This window comes from Mustela putorius, unplaced genomic scaffold (genome assembly GCF_011764305.1).
Source record: "Mustela putorius furo isolate JIRA1106 unplaced genomic scaffold, ASM1176430v1.1 tig00003909_pilon_pilon_pilon, whole genome shotgun sequence".
Classification (NCBI taxonomy): Eukaryota; Metazoa; Chordata; class Mammalia; order Carnivora; family Mustelidae; genus Mustela; species Mustela putorius.
The window spans coordinates 11,976,365-11,999,738 of record NW_025422057.1 but is presented as its reverse complement, the minus strand read 5'-3'; the positions used below and the strand labels follow the sequence as shown (position 1 = coordinate 11,999,738).

At 52.7% G+C, this 23,374-nt stretch overlaps 1 long non-coding RNA gene across 2 annotated transcripts in view; it reads right to left on the bottom strand.

The window, feature by feature from the left end:
• Window positions 1-2,776: 2,776 nt before the first annotated feature.
• The window catches only part of LOC101693189, a 156,580-nt gene continuing 135,982 nt past the window's right edge, over window positions 2,777-23,374 (bottom strand). Inside the window, exons 4-6 of one of the 2 annotated variants that reach the window (XR_199353.3) lie at window positions 15,521-16,349; window positions 10,535-10,729; window positions 2,777-7,062 (exon numbers count right to left, since the gene is read on the bottom strand). This is a non-coding gene — a long non-coding RNA (uncharacterized LOC101693189). Of the gene's footprint in view, window positions 7,063-10,534; window positions 10,730-15,174; window positions 16,350-23,374 lie in introns of those variants that run through there. The other variant, XR_006603152.1, reaches the window with a different exon arrangement.

The following is a 23,374-nucleotide window of genomic DNA, read 5'->3' as shown; positions in this document are numbered from 1 at the left end:
AGAGGAGGACAAAGCCAGGTCAGGAGGAGAGAAAATCCAGAAGCAAAACTGGTGAGCCAAACCTGTGGGCTATGAGAGGGTGGAGAGCTTTGTTCAGGGCCAAGGACGGACAGGCTGATGGAGCTAGGCAGACATCAGAAGCCGTGGCTCCACCTAAGTCAGACAACAGGACATCCCAGAGGCACGCAGTCTGACGATGGCTAGTGTAGGCGGCGAGCCAGCCCTGCACTCCACGATGCACAAGATACAGACGTGGATTTGATGAGTGTGAGCTTCGCAAAGCGGAGAATCTGCTCATCTTTTCCATTCTCAGTTTTCCTAGCTCCAAGCAATCCTAGCTAACACTTATTTATGCTTAATATATGCCCGGCCTTGTTCGAAGACATTTGAAAAACAGCTTTATTGAGATAGGACCCACGTGCCCTACAAATCACCCCTTTAAAGCTTCCATTCAGTGGCTTTTACTATGTCCACAGAGTTGGCAACCATACCCACAGTCACTTTTGGAATATTTTAATTGTCCCTAAAGAAAACCCTGTACCCACTAGCGATCACTCCCCATTCTCCTCGACCCCTGCCCAGAGAACTACTCACCCACTCTGTCTCTACAGGTTTCACTCTTCTGGAGATTACGTGTAAATGGAATCATAGAATATGTGGTTCTTTGTGGCTTCTGTCACTTCGTGGAATGTTCTTGAGTGTCATCCTTATTGTAGCATTTGTCGGGACTTCATTCCCTTTTATTGCTGAACAATCTACAGTTCGGAGGTACCAGATTTTGTCCAGTCATCGATGGATGGACATTCTGGTTGTTTCTACTTTTTGGCTCTTAGGAACATTTCTGTACAAGTTTTGGAAATATGTTCTCATTCCGTGTTCTCAGAAATCTATCTATCAATCTATCTATAAAATTTAATCCTTGGGGCACCTGGGTGGCTCAGTGGGTTAAGCCGCTGCCTTTGGCTCAGGTCATGGTCTCAGGGTCCTGGGATTGAGCCCCGCATCGGGCTCTCTGCTCAGTGGGAAGCCTGCTTCCTCCTCTCTCTCTGCCTGCCTCTCTGCCTGCTTGTGATCTCTCTCTGTCAAATAAATAAATAAAATCTTAAAAAAAAAAAATTTAATCCTTAAAACCCTACGAAGTAGCTAATATTATTATCCCGAAGGCTCAAGGAGGTTAATTAACTTGCCCAAGGTCCTACAACTTATAAGTGGTGTGGCTGAGGGAAGAACCCAGGCAGTCCTGCTCCAGAGCCCGGGCCCGTCAGTGCTCTTCTCTACCACCTAGAAGAATGCCTGGCGCACTCCATCCGTATTATGGAACACACAGCTGAATTAGACAGGGGCCCTGGGCTCTCAAGGGACTCGGTGTGGTTGCCTTCTTGCAGGAGCTCCTCTCTAATTAATCTCTGCAGTGTTCTTGGGGTTGGAAATGGGGAGAGGAGAAGGTTGGCAGGAATCAGCTGTGCAAAAGCTGAATGTCGTTGATGCCGACCGCATACAGGGAAACCCTTCGCCCCGGTGGGTCTGGGCCTGTAGGTGCCTCATGGGGAGAAGAGCCAGCACTGGGATCTGAAAGATTTGAGAAGTTACAGAAAACTTCCTCTTCACTGAAGCAAACCGGAAATCTGCTTTTGGGGGGAGGGGTTTTTGCGTGTTTTTTTTTTTTAAGGGTTTTTTGGATTTTGGGGGGTTTTGTTTGCTTGTTTTTGAGTAAAGTTGAAGCTTGTTTGTGTGCCTGGTAAGCTCATTTGTGTGCCTTTGTGTCTCTGCGTGAGGTCTCAGACCTTCCCCATGCTCCCTGTGAAGGAATGAGCAGAAGTGCTAATCTGGAGGGTGGGCAGCTGGGCTGAGTCTTCCAGAAGAGCCACTAGTGGGCAGGCGCAGAGGTTCCAGGCCAGGAAGCTGGAAATCCTCAGCGCAGCTTCAGGGGAGCAGGCAGCTGGTTCTTGGGGACAGAGGCCACATGAGACCTCCCCAGCTGACCACGTTCCCCAGGACCCAGCCCTGCTGCCCTGCGGCATCCCCCCGCAAAGCTAGTGTCAAAGACGTCACTAATCCAGTTCTTCCCTGTCCTACGCTCTAGCACCGACTCCGTGGGCAATCTGATGTTTTGGGGGGTGACAGTGACTTTTACAAACCAGACAGTCATCAACGTGGGTCTCAAACACAGTCCTGACCCTGGCTTTGTCTCGTGTTCTCAGATGTCCTTGACCCCTCACTTCCCACCTTTACCCTTGGACTTGACAGTGCCTCTGCTTCTCGGGTTAGGACCTTCCGCTCTCAAGGATAGGCTCTGGGCCACCACCCAGGGATGGGAAAGTGCCAGTGAAATGGGGCAATCTCATTCTCAGGGCACTGCCAAGATTCCAAGTGCACCACTTCTTAGAACATGGAATTCACCAGAGGTTTACCCAGTGTGGAAGAAAAGACAAGACCTCATCCCCCCCAGGAGCCATACCTGGGTTCACATAGCCAGGGGACTGAAAAGCTGCATTCCTGGAGAGGGTCCAGGGAACAAGGGAAGCAGACACTTTTTTTCCAGGGTAATAAGGCACTGCCTCCAGCCCCATGCAACCCCTCTTTCCACACAGGGTGAACTCATCCCAACTTGCCAGGAACTTTCCTGGTTTTAAAACTCAAAGTCCCACCTCCTAGCACCGCCTTGGTCCCAGGAAGACTGAACCTGTTGGTCACTCAAGTTCCATAGCTCAGTGGGAAGGGATTTCTCCCAGCACAGTGCCCCATGGGAATCAATGACCCTTGCTCCTCTCCCCCCCCCCCCCGCTTCTTATTCCTCCTTCTCCTCCTCCTCCCCTGAGAACTGTAATGATGACATCAGGCTAAAGACAGAAGGCCGGAGCCAGCACTTGGGTCACGTGGGACTGAGGCGCCCCCCTTCTCATCCCTGGGGGCAGGGAGTGGGGGAGCAGAGGAGCTGCAGGACAGCCCACGCTGCCCACGGCCCTGGCAGGGAGAGCTGGCTGGCTTCCAGGAAGGAAGTGATGAGGAAAAGGCAGGAAGGACAGAGCAGCAACTGCACTTCTCAGGAGCGTGCAGGCTGGAGCCCCCGTCCTCCCGGAAACCCCAAACCGGCTCCCAGCCTGACTGCAACTGCACCTTTGCCCTTGTGGCCCATAGTCTGTGCCTCTGGGTCGCACACCTGCCTGAGTGACAGCAGCCATCTATCTTCCCGGGCAGGTGCCCAGCAGTCATTAGGTGGAATGAAGCTGGTCGAATGGAGGCGGCCACAGCTGTAGGCAGAGGCCAGCAGGGCTGACCCCCCAGCACAGCTGACCGCTTGGCACAGATGATGCCCGGCACAGCCAGACCCCAGCACAGCTGATCCCCAGCACACCTGACCCTGGCCTGGTTGACCCCCTCCACAAACGGACCCCAGCCCAGCTGGACCACCCCACCCCACCCCCCGCCGGCACAGCTGACCCCTGGCATGGCTGACCCCGCACTGGCATATACGGCACCCCCAGCTTAGTCAACACCACCACCCCCACATCACAACAAGAAGGGCCTCTTTGAGGTCCTCGGGCCCTTTTTCTAAAGAACAACTATTCATCAACATTTTAGTATAAAGTTCTACAATCAGAGTATCAGGTCCTTCTCTCCTAAGCCCTCGGTGACATCAATCCTAAGGATCCTTGGAGAGCACACCCCAGAGGTCTGGAGGCCGAGCTCTGTGCATGCAGGATACTATGGCAGGGGAGATGGGGGGCTGAGAGGCGCCACCTTCACCTCTTCTCACCCGATTTTCTCTCCCAGCCCCCTGAGCTGGAATGCACACGCCCACCTGCGGACCCAGCACTACCCAGGTCTGGGACCATCCGAACAGGCAGTCTCAACAGCTTTAGTAATGACCCCTGGGACTGGGATAAAGTTCTTCCATCCCCAGGCCTAAGGCTTCACGGCCAGGTCATGCGAGGGGTCAGAACCCTGCATGTGGACCCCTGGGTTGGGCCAGCATGGAGGACAAGGTTCCTGCCTCAGTTTCCCTCCCAGCACTTTGTTGCCCCACAGATCAGGAGCCCAGCTCTGACGCCTCTGTCTGCTTTACTGGGGACCTAACACTGCTTGAGTTTTTCCAGCTACTTCTCTCAGAGTGGGAGTTTGCTTCCTAGACTGTCCAGAGCTTGATGCTGGGCCCTAAATAGTGACCCTCCAATTGGCGTTGCCAGCTGCCCCATCGCTGGGGCCTTTTCCCTTCCCATGAGCCTGCCAACCATCATGGCTATGGCCCCAGCCAGGCTCACACTTGACCTGGTCTCTTTTCTTTCCCTTCTCTTTCCATATTCATTCAGTGGACTGAAAGGTGTGGTCCAGGACAAATGGCCGTTGCTTGACTGAAGGCATAGAGGATCCAAAGTGGGGGGCAGAGGTACGAAGGGCCCAGTCCCTCGGGGAGGTAGGCACAGCTGCTCAGAGGAGCCAGAGCAGGAAGAAGGGTACTAAGGGCAGCTGGGAAGAGGCTCAACGCCGACACAGACACAAATATGACACAAACAAGGACCCCGTGGGGGTTAAATGCCCAGGCTCTGATGTCACACTCCCCAGGCTCAGATAACCTCGGTGGCCTTGGGGTAAGCTACGCATTTTCTCTGCGTCTCATCTGAATTTCCTCAACTGAAAAACGGGCAAACTGAAACCTGGAAGGGCTGCGATAAGAATCAGGTGAGATGGCACACCGACTACTGGGCATGGCGCACAGCAGATATTCTAGAAATAGGGGCCATTGTTTTATTGGAAAATATACATCCTGCTTTGGGTATAGGGACATCGCCTTCAGGAAGCCCTCTAGGCTTTCTTTCAAGTTTCTGGAGTACTTTTCAGGGAAGAGAGGACAAAGGAGGGTATGCTGGGGAGCAGGATGAGGAATGAGGAGCAGGACAGGACAAAGGAACAGGAACCAGCATGAATTTGCCCCTTCCTGGGGCCAGGCCCTATGCTAAATCCTCGATACACTGTACTTCAATCTATCTACCCATCAGCCCAAAAAGGGAGATATTCTGGTTAATCCAACGAAACAATAACCCAGCCTCAGTCACTGGACAGGGAACTGCTCCCGAGTGTTTGATGTGGGGACATGCAAGGCCTGGGGGGAAACTAGCTCAGGACTGGCATTCAGCAACAGCTCAAATGCAAGGATTCAGTCTCCTGAGCCTGGAGAGTTCCTGTGCTTCTCTAAGGCTGAGGGGCCGTGAGCATCTGAACACTGCACTGTCTCCCTCCAGATGGCGGGGTGAGAGGAAAGCTACTTCCAGGTCCAGAGCGGGAGCACGGGCATGTGCCTCTCCAGGGTGAAGCCAAACACTGAGCTCAGACGCAGGTTAATGAGACTTCGCATCTTCAAAGCTCAGCCTATTTACTGGGCTGGGTCACAAGGTAACGGGTGGTGCGGGGTTTCTGGAAGGATCTGCTTGGCTCTGGGTAATGGCTGTTTGTCATGGCAACAGGCACTGCGGAGACTCGGAGCCTGCTCAGATGGGAAGATGTTTCCGGGGACATTTCAGACCTCTGTCTTCTCATTGGGCTGGGAAGGGCTATTCACTGAATGCATCCCAGGGACCAGACAGAAGCCCAGAGCACCCCATCTCCCCTTTTGGTTCCAGCCCATGTCTCCCTGTTTTCTAAGAGATTCCAATCAAGGAACAAGAGATGTGAAGAGGAAAGAAAACACAGCACAAGAATCTGCTTGGACCAGCCTGAGAATAGAGCTGTTTTAACACCACTCCATGCGGGATTCTTCCACCAAACTGATGGATCCAAATACCAGTCCCAGCCCTCACTAGCCACGTAACTTTAGGTAAATTCAGTAAGCTCTCTGTGTCTCCATTGTCTTATCCCTACCAACAGGTCTCTACCTCACAGGGCTGCTGTAACAATTAATTAGGGTTACACAAAACCCTTAGAGCAGTGCTCCACACAGGGTAAATGCTAGACATTGAGAAACAGATTCTTCTTCTTCTTTTTAGAGGCAGGGGAGGGGTACAGGGAGAGGGAGAATCTTAAGCAGGTTCCACGCTGGGCGTGCGGACACAGGGCGTGATCTCACAACCCTAAGACCATGTTCTGAGCCGAAATCAAGAGTTGGATGCTTAGCTGAGCTACCCAGGCACCTCAAAAGAGATACTTCTTAGCTCCCTCGCAGAAAGCTCCATGGTCCATAGCACAATTTTCTCCCACTGCCACTGTTGCTGGGGAGCCCCTCCTTACAAGTGTCCTTGGGTCCTGCTCCACTGGCCTAAAAAGGCCTAAGTTTATAGGCCCACAGGGGCCAGCCTCATGCATCCAAAGGAAGAGGTCGGGCCAGGCCACAGGTACAAGGGTGCGAGTCTCTGTTGCCCAGGTGAGAACACAGTCTTGTTACAGGCTGGTCAATCAGTTTGCAGCAGAGCTGGGGGTAGAATTCCAGAACTGGGAGGTACCACCAGGGGACACAGCTTTGGCTCCAGCTCATCTCTGGGTCCCAGTCTTGATCCTGTCACCAGGCAGGTGTCCTGTGTCCACCTACTTTGTTCCTGTGACTCCCAGTGTCTGCATCTTTAAAGGTGGACCAGCAGCGGTGTTTACCTTTCTCTTGCTGAAATGGCCTCCTCCTGCCCTGTATCAGTCAGTTACGGCTGCATAACAAAGAGCCTAAAACTCTGTGAGCTTAGAACAGCCGCATGTTTCTTCTGCCTCTAAAGCTGGAGTGTTGGTGGGGCTGGGCGGGGAGCTCTTCTGCTGCATTCAGCGTTGGGTGGGGAGACATGGACGATGGGGCTGGGCCCCCCGAAGGCTCACTCCCTCTCAGATCCACTGCTCTGCTGGGCCACCGTGGTGGCTCAGGCTCCTTGAGCTTCTCTCTCTCTCCACGGTCTTGCCACATGCTCTCCCCAATGTGGTGTCTTCCATGTAACTAAAACATCTTACCTGGGGGCTCAGGGCTCCATAGGTGCACACCCCAAAAGAGAACTGGGCAGAAGCTGGATGACCTTTTACAACCGAGCCTCAGAAGTCACTTCATCACAGTTCATTGCTGGAGGTGGTCACCAGGGTGGAACACAGGTTTCCCTGCATGATGGAGGTCAATGTCACAGTGTAAGAAGAAGAGCATGAGCTGGGGTGCCTGCTGCTATGGCCATTTCCGCAAACTAGTCTGCCCCGTGCCCCACCCAGCACGGTGCCTCCCCAGAGGCCTGGACGGAAGCCTGGTGACAAACGTCACTACAGCCTGGGCTCACCAGCAAGCCCAGCTCCTTGTCCAGTCAAAACTGAGAGGGTGCATCTGGGTTTTTTGCTCCACCTTCTTTGGCCCTGGAGGCCCTAGTCAAGCAAGACCTTCTCCAGCCAGAAAGCACCAAGCCCATAGCAGGAAAGTAGCTCTGGCGCCAGCCTCTCTCCCCACCGCCTCACCTCCACCAGAGCAGGGCTAGGCAGAGCCAGGGGAAGGCCTGGGGAAGCCGGGCTCCAGAACCATGTCCGCCTCTGCAGGGGTCCTGGGTCAAGGAGGCTGGAGCCCACCCAGGCAGATTCCCATCCCCATTGTCTTAAAGCTTTTACGATTCTTTGGACTTGTCATTTCTGCCATCGACTCCCCAGCAGTGAGACAAAGTCAGCAGATGCCCCAAATGCCCAGCTCCTTCCCTTACCCAGAGGGATGACCGAGGCCCTTTCAAAGCTCTGCTCCGCCTGACAAAGCCCTGGGCTGTAGACTCTGATCTTTGCTTCCAAAGCCAGAGAGATAGAGACACAGGCATCTGACTGGCAAACTGCCAGGAAAATGGGTCAACGTGCCACAGAGCAAAACCATCGTCCACCCACTGTGGGCTCAGGGCTCTGTTCACTTTTCTAGAGTGGCTCTAACCCATGGGTCACCTGGGGTCTCTCTGCCTCTTAAGATCTAGACAACACTGCCTCAGAGCCACCTCCCACACCCCAACCCTGTGCCTCCCCCAAAGCATTACATTCCCAAAGCGTTACATGCCCGTGGTCACTCTCCCTCTCATCCTGCCTCCTCTGAATTCCTGTGTTCTGCTCCCAGTCCCCTGGCTGGTTCTGTGTGCTCACGTGACCCTGTCCAACCACGGGCCACAGACCCACCCCAGGCCTTGAGAAGGCAGCAGTTTGCACAGGTGATCTGGAAAGAGGAAGGGCAGATAGATCCGCAAAACAAGCTTAAAATTAACTCTCGGATGGGCCCACTCCCGAAAAGAACCTCAGCCATCCCAACAGCCGACGCCTACCAGGATGCTCGGGGTCCTTTTTCATTACCGGCTGCCCTGCCACGTCAGAAAGAACTCCCGCCCTCCTGCGCGGACCCCCACCCTGCTGCGCGGACCCCCCAGCTTTCTCAGCTCCAGCCACCTAACAGCCACGAGGCCCCGGGCCTGTCGACCATGGCTCGCTTTCCTAACGCACCAGCACGTCCTGTGGTGCCTCCTGCCTCCGGCCCACATTCACTTCCTCACAGCCGGGGGAAGCACGCCACCGGCATCCAGGAGTTGGCTTGGACTGTTTTATAACAATATTTTCTCCATTATGTGGAGCTGGATCTGCCCTAATCCCGCCCCGTTCTCCAATCTGGCCCCACCCACCTGCCCCTCTGGGGTTCCAGACGGGAGAAGGCAACCCTGGCCCAGGTGGGGACAGGACTTGTGAACGGGCCTCTCTAGCACGACACTTGGAAGCATCAGGGGACGACGGGAACATCAGCCACGGCTCTGATTACGTTAGGCCAAATTATTTTACCTGAACAGGTCAGCCTGCAGCTTGCAGGGGCACACGATGAACCACAGAGATCCCAGATGTGTGAGGCCCAACCCTTCACCCCAGGAAGAAGGAAGGGCTCGGTCTGCTAGGACCTCTGCGGGTGAGAAGACCACAGAGCAGTGAACCTCCCAGAACACGCAGGCCTGGCCTGTGGACTCCACATATCCGCTAACGCCTTGCCTTGGCTTGTCCTCTGCAATGTAAAAGCGTCCAACAGGCAGGTCCCCGGAGACAGGGATGGGAAGAGAAAAGGAAGGGCCGCTGGCAAGGGGTCGGGAATAAAAGTTGGTCACCCCAAGCAAAGTCTGGCCACACCTGGAGCCCTTCCCACCACCGGGGTCAGGGTGCCTTCTGTTTCATTGGCCTTCCCACGCTCCTCTGTGCCCAGGCCTTCCCCGGCAGCTTTCACCCTTCATTAGCCACCATCTGGCGATGTCACTGAGGCCCTGGAAGGTGGCCAGGAGCTGGCACAGGCTAAGCACAGAGATTTGCTGGCCTATGTGCTGGGCCTGGCTTGGGGGACCTCAGCTCTCTCCTGATTCAACGGTGGGGGAGGTTCTAGCTGCACAGAGAGTGGTCTCCCAAGGCCGACAGATGGGCAGCCCTGGGGGGGGGGGGAAGCCACATGGCAGGGCCATGTTGTGGTTAAAATGCAGCTCATTAGGTTTTATCAGTAAGATGCTGCTCCGTTGGCAGGAACACACCTGCCCCCAGCAATAGTGGCCGCTAGGAGCACTGATGGTGCTGGGACGGCTTCTGTGGGAAGGCTGGAGCCATGGGCCTTGCTCTTAGAGCTTGGCACCCTCTCCCAGACCTACCGCTCTCTACTTGGGGGACCTCAGGGAAGACATGGGGGCATGTCGGTACGCTGAGCCGGAAGCCAAGGAAGCCCAGCATCCCACTCTCGGGACCAAGACATGGGCAAAGCCAGGCCTCTCCACTGGCAGCCAGCTGTCCCTGGGGCTGGACTCTTAGACCACAGTACGGTCCAGGAAACTCTGTCAAGGCCTACGTCTAGGCTTTGTAGGCCAAGAGGCAAAATAGGCAGGGTACATTGTGCAGGTTCTTGAATAAATACTTAAAACTTAGCCACTTAAAAATTTAAAAGCCATTCTTATTTCATAAGCCACACAAAAGCAGGTGGTGGGTCGGATTTGCCAACTCCTGGACTCCAGTCCCCAAGCAAGGAAGCCGGCAGGAGAGGCTGTCTACAGCTTTCCTACAAGGCAAAGCCTTCAAATGTGGGGGCCACAGAAGTCTGGGGGATTACACAGCCCCCACGGCACACCTACCCTACCTGGGGGCTGGACCTGCCCATTGGTACATCAGCCTCTCTCCAGTCCTGGCCTGCCACCAGGCCCGCTGAGGGCTCTCTCCCCACACAGTTCCCACAGGCCCCCGAGCTGTAGTGTGGCCAACCTGACATGGTCCTTACTTGAAATGCCACCCATGCCTCCCAGACTGCTAGATCGCAAACTGCACTCAGGCTCAGTGCAACCTCCGTAGCCCCCTCCCCTGTACCCCAGTCAGTCCTGAGCTGAGCTCATCTTGCTGACTCTCTGCTTAGATAACTTCTCATCCCAGCAAATTCCTTAGGCCATCAGCCCCCACCTCTCCCCATGCCCACACCCAGCCACGCCTAGCCACATCTGAATCCACTCAGCCTCTATGCTGGATCACCAATGAGGTCACCAGCCTCACCAAGGACATTAGATTCCCAACCCTGCCCCATCTTAAAGAGAAAAATGAGCAGTAAGAGACCTAGGTGTAATACCTGGCCACAGGACCTTGGCATGTCACCTGGCCTCCTGCAGCTCCGCCTTTTCCCATCTGCAAAATCTGGTGAACACTGTGACTGCCTTGGGGGCCCGTGGATTCAAATCTGTACGTGGAAGGGTCCAGCGTAGGGCATCTATGGCCTGCAACATGTGTAGTCCTCAGTAGCTGCTTCTTGGATCTGTAAGGAAAACTGAAGTCCAGAACCAGGGTGAGCCAAGGAGATGGTGGTGGAGAAACAGTCATGGGAAAGCAGAGGCGACTGACTGAAGCTGGAGAAGGGGGGGATGACCCTCCCTTTCACTTCTCAGGGTGGTGCCCACTAGTCTGCTGCATGCAGGGGGGGAGGGGGACAGGAAACAGGGGGCTGTGGGGCAACTATGTGAGCACCTGTCACAAGGTGAGACATCAGGATGGAGAAATGTATCCAGGGTCCTTACGAATTCCTCTACCCTTGAGGAGGAACAGACGCCTTCCCTTGGCTGTACCTGGCCCGGGCTTCATCACTAACTTAGCTTTGCTTGGGATGTCTTTGGCTGCAAGAACACCCGAGCAAACCCGGCTCAGACAACAGTGGTTACACCTCAGTTCAGAAGCTGGAGGCAGGAGGTTCTGCGGTGGGTTCATGGCTCTGTGACTTCCGGGCTCCCAGTCCTGACCTTGGCCTTCAGGATGCAGGGGAGCTGCTGCAGCCATCACTTCCCACAAACAACTGCATCCCAAGACCCAAAGTTGGGGGGCAGGGGCCTTCCCATCTAAATAAAGTCCCCAGGAGACTTCCCTCAAGTCCCATTGGCCAGAACTGGGTCATGTGCCCAGCCTTGACGCAAGACAGGCTGAGTACACGGCACCCGCTGAGCACAGCTGGGGTTCTGCTGGAAGGAAGAGGGAAGGGGTGGATGTTTGGTCAGAAATCAACCGAGCTGCCAGGCCCTGTTGAGACTTCTATTTTTTTCACATTTGCATTATTTTTAACTGGAGATATTGTACTGTCAAAACAAGTGAGTCACTATGCCCTTCTCACTGAAACCTGGTGGATTATTAATACTTCCATCCAAATTCCTGGGGAGACACAGATGCCTGGATAGGACAAGGCAAGGAGATGTCAGGCTGCCCTTGGAAGGATGTGCTGTCCTCACACCAGGAGCTGGGACGCTAGGTCTGTGGACGGGGGCTGGGCCGGGCACCCATGTGTAGGGCGCTGGTAACTAATTAAAGGCTTTTCTTTGTTCACTGTGTGGCAGGTGCTCAGTCCAGACAGGAGGGAAATCAGCATTAAAACATGAGGGACAGGGGGAACCTAATTGAATTGTCCAGATAGTTCATGGTGGCTCCAACAAGGAGGGGATACCCTCAGGCCACTAGGGGTCCCTGAGATGGGTCAAAAAGCCATGGGAACACCAGAACAGCACCAGGGCACCAATATTCTGACCCGAGGTGAGACACTTACTCAGCCTCAGTCTTTCCATTTGGAAAAAATCAGCATTTGGTATTAAAGCTCAAGATCCTTGCTGCTCTGGTCCTCTGTGACCGCAAGCCTGAGCCAAGAATGACAAGCAGGACTATTTGAGATTAGAGGCCTGAACCCAGCAGCCCCCTGGGTCCTCGTAATTCCCTCCAGACTGGCAGAGATAATGCAGTAGTGATACCAGGCGTGATACTGAAGAGGACGGGGCTGGCCCCTCGCCCACTGAGCTCTTGCTACAGGCCATGTGTCGTCCCGTTGGCTACCTCGTTTAGCTCCCTCCACAGCTCCACATTAGAGTCACTTTTCTTAACCTCGTGTCACTGAGGCTTGGCAAGGCTCCTGCCCCTATTCACCGACGATGGACGGGACAGAGTTCCTCCAAAATAGGTATGTGAAGCCTTCACCCCCAATGGACTGTAGCTGGAGATGAGGTCTTCAAGGGGATAACTAAGGTTAAATGAAGTCATAAGGGTATAGCCCCAATCCAGTAAGGGCCAAGGGGATGAGGGTCCTTACGAGAAGAGGACGGGACGTGCACAGAGGAGAGGCCACGTAAAAACATGGCGAGAAGGTGGCCATCTCAGGCCAAGGAGAGGGACCTCAGAAGAATCCAATCCTGCTGACACTTGAACTTCCAGCCGCCTGAACTGGGACAGAATACATCTCTGGGTTCAAGGCACCCAGTCTGTGCTTTGTTAAGGCCACCCAAGCTGACAAACCCATCCCCCAACAGTAGAGCCGACACGGAGACCAGGCAATCTGACTTCAGGGCCGTGTTCTTTAAAAAAAAGTAAGAAGAAGAAGAAGAAAGAAAAGAGGATTTTACTTATTTGAAAGAGCACGGAGAGCATACACACGAGTGGGGGGAGGGCCAGACGGAGAAGCAGGCTTCCCACTGAGCAGGGAGCCCAGTGAACACTCCGTCATGAGATCATGATCTCTAACACTGAGATCATGACCGGACTGAAGGCCGACGCCCAGGCGCCCCTCAGAGCCATATCCTTAAGGACCTCATCGTCTACAATACCTTGATTGGAGAGGAGGGGAGGCGCGCTCCTGACCGCCAGGTCTGTGAGTACAAAGTACACAGATGTCAAATCTCACCCCAGTTCCTCCTTACTCTACTTAACAAAAGCCACTATTTGGGACTCACCAAGACCCAGGTTTTAGGTGGAAATGTCCCCAAGGAGACAGGGGCCAGAGTTCTGTGGGTGGCTAGAATTATCTGGGCAACATGCAGAGCTGGGTGGTACCGAAAATGCCTGTAGGCACCCAAGAAATTTCGGTCAGAGATTTTAAATGATATCAACATCTGCTCCCTAGGAAACAGTGTTGGGTGATGCCCAAATCAAAGAGACCCAGACTTACATCCTGCCTTCCCCAGGGGTGGGACCTTGGGCAAGTCATGTCACCCTCTGAGCCTCAGTTTCCCCATCTGCCACAAGGAGAGAATTATTCTGACTCTGCCACTGCGGTGTGAAGATAGAGAAGTTAATATGCTTCACAGACAGTCTTCATTCAGTACCACCTAACCCGAGGGACCACCTGAAATCCCGTTAGCTTCATCAAAGCAAAACCCACAGTTACAAATCCCCTGGCAGGCAGCCGCCAGTCCTTTCTGGAAGGAGCTGAATATAAATTATAGATCACAGTCTTTCAGATCTGCTGCTGTTCTGGCTCTCGCCTTACTGCGGGCAGCGGGGGACTGGGCGGGCTCCCTCAAAGTACTGTTCATGGCCCAAGGGATCCCTGCCCCCAGCTTTCCTCTCCCAAAGAGCAAGTGCTCCTTGGGCTGGGGAGGCGGGGTGCCCCAGAAGAATTCCCAGAAAGCTGCCCTGCCGTCAGCCTCCAAGACGTGGGGCAGGCCACAGCGTGAGCCGCACTGAGCATGCCCACTCCATCCTCTGTCCCCGGGGAAGGGCTCCAGCTGTGGACACCCAGAGGAGGAGCCGAACACAAAGGAATTCCGGATTTAAGATTGTGAGGCTGCAGGAGGCCAGGGTGAAAGCAGGTCTGTCTCTACCAGCAGGGTCCACCGACCTGAGCAGACTGAGGGCAAGGATGATTCTTTGCCCCTTCCTTTGGCCTGGCACCGCCCCCCTCCACGGGCGCACACACACCCCCCCCCACCCCCAGGGCCGCGTTCCCAAGCTGCGTTGCACCTGGCTTGCTGTCCCTTCCCCGGCCTCTCTCCAGGGAACCCCCAGCCATTACAGGCTGAGCAAGCAGCCCATGGGGAGATGATGTCCAGATCGGCCTATTTCTCTCCGTGGGGCATCTGGGGTCCTGCTTAGCAGAGAGTAGGACCTACAGCCCGCCAGCCAGGACTCTAATCAAACTGTGCCTTTCCAGCCTTGTGACTTTGGACAAGTTCCTCCCTCTCTAAGCTCCGCCGTCTTCATCTGTAGGAACGCAGACACCGATGGCACCCACATCGCTAGGACAGCAGGAATTAAATGAGGTAACACATTTAAAAATGAGTAGTGCAGGGCCGGACAGGGAGTAAGCTTGAAACAGAGGCTAAGCAAGCTGGGGTGCAGGGCTGGGGTGAAACCAGCAGGGAGTGAGGGCACCCAATGCAGGGGCCTGAGAATAAGGGCTCCTTCAGGTTCCGGTCCTAGCACCTGGCTTCCCCGGCCGATCGCATGCGTGCGGCGTGTGAGAGAGCCCAGCGCCCAGGCACTGGCCAACGTCTGCATGGGTGTTCTCAGCGGGCAGGCGGGGTGCAGCCTCTCTCGCTTCTCCAGGGCTGTTTGCTCATCACGGTGGCCCCTCTCCACCATGCCCAGCCTGGAGCTTTTGGGGGAGCAAACAAGAGAAAGGCGTGTGTGGGATTTGTACACCACAGGCCCCGGACCACTGGAGAGACGATGCTCACAGGTCAGGATGGCCCTCGTGCAGCCCAGCGCCTCTCCCCTGCCCTACCTGCCTCCTGAGCGGAAGGGCTCGGAAGAATTTCAAGTCCCCATTAACCGTGTTCAGTTGCCACTAGATTATCTGACTTCGTACCTCTGTACCTTAGGACGAGAAAGCAAAATTATCCAAAACGGGAGTCACCAACAGAGTAGAGCGCTCTGGAGCAAGACCCCTTCGTCTGGCCTCCACGTGGATTTTTTCAACCAAACCCACCAATCACCAGCCACCACCAATGAATTAAATTGCGAGGAAAATTAGGGAAACAGCTCAGATTTTAATCAGTATTCCTGTCCCTAATCTGCAGTGTTCATTATCTTGGTTACAGGCTGGCAAATTAATTATGAACTAATGAAGTTAAAGGAGGTCATTTGTTAAGGAAAACTGATTACATATTGTTAGCTCTGGGGATTAAATGGAAAACCGCTGTCATGAAAACAGCTTTAAGAATTAGACGTGATATTTGATTTGTGAGGTTGTGCAGCTGGCAGGGTGACGCAGGGGCCTGTGGGGGCCTGCCGGGATTGGACAGCAGGCCACCTGCACCCCTCCTCTGGGCTCAGGTCCTACGGAGATCGGCCCCTGTGATGGGAAGCCGCTTACCTGTGTATCCTGCTCCAGGTGAGAAGGTACTAACACTAGAAGAGGTTTCTTTCTTTGAGGGGTGTGTGTATGCACGGGCAAGCGTGTGCAAACTCAGGGTCTTCTCAGTGGGCAGTTCCAGGGCAGTGGGATGGAGACTGTTCTGCTCGCTGGGGAACAGAGTGAGAGTCATTAGCGGCTCTGCCCTTTACGTGGGTTTCCAGATGCTACCTTGGAAGCAGCAGAAGTGCTGCACCGGAAGGCAGAAAGCTCGGGCTTGTTCAGGAGGTGCATGTCAGTCAGGGCAGCCAAACCTAACGGCCAAATAATGGACTTGCCCTGCTGACCCATCTGCAAGACATGCCTGCTGAGCAGGAAGAAGGAACAGAATGAGCTCGCTGGTGTGAAAATTCATTCAAGGCCTTGACTGCTGCGCTAAGTGAGGCAGAAATTGCTAGGTGCCCACCAAACTTCATTCTCCTGTTCTTCCTTAGAAACAGAACTCTTGTTTAAGTCCAGGTGGCCATGCACCCAGCTCGAAAAACCACATTTCCCAGAGTCCCCTGCACCCAAGTAGTGAAATTCTGGTCAATGAAATGTGAGCAGAGGTTACTGGGTACAATATCTTGGAGAATAGAAAGCTGGGATGCACGTTTTTGCTCTTCTCTCTTCCTCTTTTCCTTGCCTGGAATGCAGGTGTGATGGCTGGAGCTCCAACAATCCTTTTGAAGCAGAGGCAAACTTAGGGATGAAAGCTACTAACAATCGTGGAGCAAGAAGGCAGAAGGAGTCTGGGTCTCTGATTACTCTGGGACAGCACACCAGCCCTGGAACGCCTGCCTCTGGACTTCTGTGTGAGAGAGGAAAACAAAACAAAACAGAACACCTCAGGTAGTATGTCTGTGCTAGGGTTTTTATTGGGGGGTGTGAGGAGGCTGTCTCTTTGTCTCTAACTCACACAATAAGGACTACGGACATTTTGGCCTTTGCAATGGGGACCCCAAAAGTTTGATTCTCTCAGTTTGTCAGGCTGGAAGAAGAAACAATATTCGTGAGGGGGAACCACCTGTGGAACAGGGGACGGGGGAAGGACTCTGGTCATAGTGACTCCCCTCACACCACACACACACACACACGCTAAGCACACTCCCTCTGCTCTCCTCTCACTGGTTCAGAATATTCCAGCTCCTCTAAAGTTCAAGCCCATTTTGCCCATGTGTTCAGGTCAACGGGGCCAACACAGCCTGAGTGTGTGTTGGGCTGCCATGGCCCTCGCTTTCAGAACCTCATCCACACCCCGCTCTGCTTGGCAGCCCTCTCTCTGGGGCCACTGAGTAGGGAGGTAGCCTCCTTCTAAGTCCTAGAAATCTGTCCATCTGCCTCGTAGAGAGGCCCGGAATGGCTACTGTCAAGATTCGCCTGCACCCACCATGGTAATAGAAGGCGGAAGCCATCCAGTCTTCCTCTCTCAGGGCAGCTGAGGTCCTGAAGGTGGCCTCACTCCTCCATGTCACGTCCAAGAGGAAAACAAAGACTAGGAGAGGCAGGGACGCGTGTGACTGACATCTAGCCGGACAGATACAGACACCAACATGGGCTCCCCCTGCCCCTCTTCTCTGGCTGCCCATCCTGGGTTGGGAGGACAGAAGCCTTCAGTCATGTGGCCATTAATTAAGGCCTGGCGGGGACCTAAACCCAAGCTGAGCCAAATCATACTTCTGTAGAGTCCGCAGAAAGTGTTAACTTAGCCATACTCTGAAATAGTGCTGTGCATGTGAGGTAAATGTACGTCGCATATGGAATTTTAACTTTCCCAAGAGCCACACAAAAGAACAAGGAAACACATAAAATTCACTTTAGTAATACTTTATCTGCTTCAATATATCAGGAGATTATCATTTCAACCGGTTAGCCATCCTAGAAAATCAGCAATGAGGTGTTTTACATTGCCTTTTTCCTATCAAGTCTTTGAAATCTGGTGTGAATGGCTACCCTGTGGAATGGCACACTTCTAGAAGGTTCGTGGGAAAACTTCATGCCCCTTGTGGACATGAGCCCCTTGTGGACAAATACCAGCCAGGTCTGAGAATGCCTTTTGACCTGCATCCCCGATACCATGTGGTTCCGCCAATTTTTAAAAAAAATTGTCCATTGGAGTTTTTAACAAAGTGCCTTTCCCTTACCATGCAAGATACAGCCAAGTACGTTTTTAAAGGTTGATGGCCAGTTACAGTGGTCTTCTCGGAATTGTCTTCCATCCTTTGCTCATTTTTTAAATTCGGCACTTTAACTTCTTCTCATTGAATAGTTTGAATATTAACTCTTTGTGAGGTACGAAGAAAAAGTTTTCTCTCGTCTATGATGGCGTTTCCCTCCATTCAGTGTGCCTTTTGTCGATCTGAAGGGCTTTTTTTTTTTTTATGTTGTCAAGAGTGTCCATCTTTTCTGGGTTTGGCGACTTGGTGAGGAAGGCTGACACTCCCCAAGATGACAAAAAGATTCTCCTATATATTCCGCAAATATTCTATCTTAGTTTCTTTTTGTTTGTTTAGCTCTTTGCTCCATCTGGAGTTTATTTTTGCCCAGTCCTGTTCCTAGCACAGCTCACAAAATGTCAGCCCCTGGTGCTGGCTCGGCGAGGGTGGGGCTCCCTGGGAAGGTGAGAAACGCAGACGGCCGCTGGAAAACGGCCCTCCTGTGACAGGAGGCCTGAAAAGTGGCGAGGCTGGAGGCTGGAGGCTGGCGGCTCAGGCCTTGAGGGCTTTGGGCCTCTCAGCAACCCCAAAGCCACCAGCAACGACTCCCAGGCAAGCTTTTTCACCACCGAGGACCTCAGTTTATCCTCTACCAAATGAGGCTAGAAATGCGTCCTAGCATCTAGGCTGCAGGGATAAACAGACTCCCTGTGGCTTCATTTCCTCGTTTCTAAAGAGGATAAGACTGTCCCTCCTCGGTTCCTCAAAACTTAAAAATAGAAGTACCCTACAACCCAGCCATCGCCCTACAGGGTATTTACCCAAAGAATAAAAAAGCACTAATTCAGAGGGATACATGCACCCCTATGTTTATAGCAGCTCTATCTACCATAGCCAAATATGGAGACAGCCCAAGTGTCCATCGGCGGATGAACGGATAAAACAGGTGTGGAGTATATATACAATGGAACATTACTCTGCCATAAAAAGAATGAAATCTTGCCATTGGCAGCGACATGGACGGAGCTAGAGAATGGTACTGTACGTGAAACAAGTCCGTCCGAGAAAGGCAAACACCGTAGGATTTCACTCATATGTGGAGTTTAAGGAAAAAAAAAAAATGAGCTAAGGGAAAAGGAAAAAGAGAAAAACCAAGAAACAGACTCTTAACTATAGAGAACAAACAGACGGTGACCAGAGGGGAGGTGGGTAGGAGTGCAGGGAAATAGGCGATGGGGATTAAGGAGGGAACTTGTGATGAGCACCAAGTGATTAAAATTTTTAAAAAATTAAAAAATAAGAAGGATGCCCCCCCCCCCCCGCCGTGAGGTAGGTGTACTGAAGTGAAATTAGCTACCACTCTGGCTTACAATAATAGCTTACCTCCCTCGGGTCAGTGAGCTGACAAGGCTCTGCTGGGTGGTTCGCAGTGGAAGTCTCCTGTCCTTACAGTCAGCTAGAGCCATCAGCTAGAGCCACGGTCATCTCGAGGCCTGAGCCGGGTGTCTGAAGTGGCTCAGTCACATGGCTGACAGTGGATGAGACTGCAAGCAGGGGTAGAGACCCCTTTAGACAGGTGATCATGGAGGGCTTCTCTGAGGAGGTGACATTTTTGCTGAGGCCTGAATGGGAAAGAGATAGCGATCCAGATGCCTGGGAGAAGTCTGTCACCTGCTCCACAGCAATTATGAAGGCTAGCATTCCAGAAGGAGCTCTATTTTGGAAGCTCTCCCATGGGCAGGCGAACCCACCTGGCCAACGAACGAGGCAGCTGACGCTCTCCGCTTGGGGAGTGAGTTCTCCAGAAGAAGGAGAACACCCAGGGAAGAAGGGGCCAGGCAGGAAGCCCGCCTAGCACAAGACTGAGGAACAGGAGATTGCGGCCAGGATCCTCCTTCGTCTGGAAAACCGCCTCACTTGCTTAGTCAGGGCCTTCGTACTGAATTAGGACATTTCCCCATTCTTCAAGTGTCATAACTGCCACCAGCGACAAGGCAGTGACAGCATACTCCAGCAGAAATAGCATGACCAGAGACAGAATGCGAGATAACAAGCCCCCTTTGATGGAGCCCGCCCAGCACGAGCCCCAAACACCCCTCACTCTGTTCCTTTCTCTTTGACATGAACAGCTGCACTAATGTGAGTTTACTCATCAGATTAAAAATAATTTGCTAAATATCACAGTGGAGTTATTTCTTCATTTCTTCAGCGACGGTAATAAGATGCAGGGTTGGGTTAATGACAAGGTGCATCTAGATGACAAAATCAGGGATTTGAAGCAAAATGCCAGATAAATCAGACACGTATTCATAGTTGAATTAGGTGGTTTTCTAGCCCGGATTCGTTAGTTACTTGAACTCCCCCAATTTAAATGCTAACTGCATCTGGAAACACCCTTGGAGACACACCCAGACATAATGTTGAGCTAAATATCTGGGCACCCCATGACCCCATCAACTTGACCTTTGATGGATAAAATTAACCATTTCACCTGGCCCCTAGAGTAACTCACTGTACTGAAACACTTTCAGGTGGGTCTCATGATCACCCCATTGTCTAGATCAAGAACGGGAGACCCAAAGCTTCTAAGCTTGCCAGAAGCCTCACAGCTAAGACCGTGCCTTCCTGATCTGAAGCAGGGTCACCTTGACTGCACAGAGTGCTGTTCACTTTCCTCGGGCACCTGGCTGCAGTATGGCTCGTGACCTCTGGGTAGAAAGAGGAGTTTGGGACCCCCATGCCTGGAGAGGGGCTGCAGAGTCTCCTGGCTAGAAGAGAAGTTCTGCTTGTGTCTGGAGCTCTCTGTCTATACAAAGCGCATGCTTGCCTGGGAAGGGGAGGCTGGTCTAGAACTTTGTTAAGCATCTCCCAGTTCTGTTTTTGTTTTTTTAAGATGGATTTATTTATTTGAGAGAGACAGAGTGCTCAAGGGGGAGGGGCGGAGGGAGAGGGAGTCCCAAGCGCACTCTGAGCTAAGCACAGAGCCCAGTGGGGGGCTCAATCTCATGACCTTGCGATCACCACCTGAGCTGAAACAAAGTCAGGTACTTAACTGTGTGAGCCACCCAAGCGCTCCCCTCTGAGCTCTTTGGACCTTAGGGTGCCACATTCTTCCTGGGAGCAAACTATGCGAATTGCCTGGTACTGGCTTCAGAGGAAATAAACAAGAAATAAATGGCTTCTTAACAGCCTGGCCTCTCCTCCCCTGTGATTTTAGTCCTGTAGGACCATCTGCTCAAAAGGCCCTGTGTCCTACTGAGAAGGAATCCAGAGGCTTTTCCAGACGTTTTCTCCTTGAAATGCAAAGACGAAGCCTCAGAAGGAAAATGCATGGCAGCCTGGGCAGCTGTGTGATGGCCTGCTCTGGCTGTGGTCAGCCGGGGGACCGGGGAGTGGGCAGGCAATGGTGCACTGCCCCCCCTGCCCCGCCACCCTTCCCCACCCCAGGGAAGGCACCAGGGCCTGTAGCCCCTCTCCACGACCCTCTGCTCCTCTCCTGCCCTCCCTTCCCAAAGGCCTTCCTGGCTCCTTCTCCGAGATCAGTCCACTGGCCTCTGCACCTGGCAGGTAGACAAAGGCAGAGTGAGTCACCCTTCCTGCAAAACTGGGGTCTAGATGAACTCTCAGAGGTCAGGTGGGTATCGAGACAGAAGACGCAGCCCAGCCAAAGAATAGGAAGCAGTTTTACTTGCAACAAGTAAGGAGAACACAACGATGTTTCCCATAGGGCGTCTCCTCGAACAATAACACGGGGACGGTTGAAGCTAAGCATGCGTACATGTTCCCGAAGGGCCTGCACAATGGGGAATACAGCGTGGAACTGGGGCAAAAGTCATCTGCAGGTGACTGAGCCCAGGTCAAAGTCATGAGGGCTGGCAAGGGGCAGTCATCATCAATTCTTTGGCTCTAATTGGTCTCATACCCTAGTGCTCAAAGGGGTTTAGATCCTACGAAGATAGCTTGAGGATGTCAATCTTCACTTTTGAATCAGCCCAGGAACTTTTGCACTGGTTCATTGTCTTTGATATGATTAGGCCACCTGCTGGCCTGCTAGGGGCTGTTTGTTCCTACCCGCTTTCAAAAGATGGCTAGGGCCTAAAAGGACTTGTCTTACCAAGAAAGCTCTGTCTTTGCCCAGGAACCCCTGTGTCTTTCTGCTTACAAACCGGCTTCTCCAGGAGCCATGTCCAGGGTGGACTGCTACCAGCGCGAGAACCGCCACCGGAAGAGAGGCGAAGACCTACAGTTTCACGCCGGTGTCTGGCCGTGCCACCTCGTAGTTCACTCAGTCTGTGCAACCAGGGAACCAGGACTGGGCCGGGGGATCAAGGACCCGGAACTATTTTCTAACTTAATGTGTCTCAAACTGTAATGCATTACAGAAGGTCACCTGAGATCTTGCTAACGACCCATAGGTTCTGATGCAGCGGGTAGGATGGGGCCAAGCTCCCCCCGCACAGCTAACAAGCTCCTGGAGATGCGGAGGACTCGGGCTCCCAGCCCCCACTTTGAGTAGTGAGGAGGCTCTGACCCGGTCTACTGTGCTCCCAGTGTGTGCTGTGGCGTGAAGAGGAGACAGCCCAGACGCATATGGAAACAGTATCAAATAATGAACATCTGAGAGCCTGGGTGTCAAATGAGTAGTTATTTCACATGTCTGAGCCTTGATTTCCTGAGCTATAAAATGAAAATAAATTCTTTTTTTTTTTTTTAGATTTATTTATATATTTGAGAGAGTGCGCAAGCAGGGGGATGGGAGGAGCAGAGGGTAAGAGAGAGAGAGAGAGAATCTTAAGCAGGCTCCGTGCCTAGTGCAAAGGCCAAAGCAGGGCTCAATTTCATGACCTGGAGATCGTGATCTGAACTGAAATCAAGAGTCAGACTGCTCAACCCAGGCGCCCCAAAAATAAATTCTTCATCGTGGTTTCTGAGGAATGAATGGACTATAATTTATAAAGTCTGAGTTACTGCTTATATCTGAGATCAACACATTAGCTTACAGATCACATTCAACCAAGATGGAGTAATGGTTGTCAACACCACTGGACTTCAAGGAATGATAGACAATGATCCTGAGACACAGGGAATAAATACGATTAAGACCTACGATTGCCTCGTTTGCTGCCTTCAGAAAATTTCCAGACAAGGTGCAGGGAAGGGAAACTCAAGAGGAGCTCCACAGACTCCCTGAATTGAAGAAAAAAAAACTAAGGGTTTAGAGAGGCTTGGGCCACTACAAGTTGAAGGATGGAGTGCTAGAGAGGAGAGAGCTCTGGAGACCTGCAGAGGGTCCCCCTTGAGCACTTAGCAGAGACTGATCAGCACATACATACAAGGAAACTATCATAGGTCATGGAAAGAACCTCCCAAACGTAGGGCCAGGAATAGTACCTATTCCCACCAGCCAGACTGGAAACTTCACGGGTTTTGAGTATTCAGAAAGCTCTTGCCTTAGTAGTGGGAATAGTTAGCCCCAGTGAGCACTGCTCTGGTCGTGCCTGCCAATCTTAAAGGCAAGACACGGAAGAGTCGAACTGTAATTTAACTCCATCTCAGGAAAAAGCTCAAGAATTCAAAAACCCAGCACCCAACACGGTAAAATCACAATACATGACATCCAATCAAAGATGACTAGACATGCAATGAAACAGAAAAGCAGAACAATAGTGAGGAAAAAATT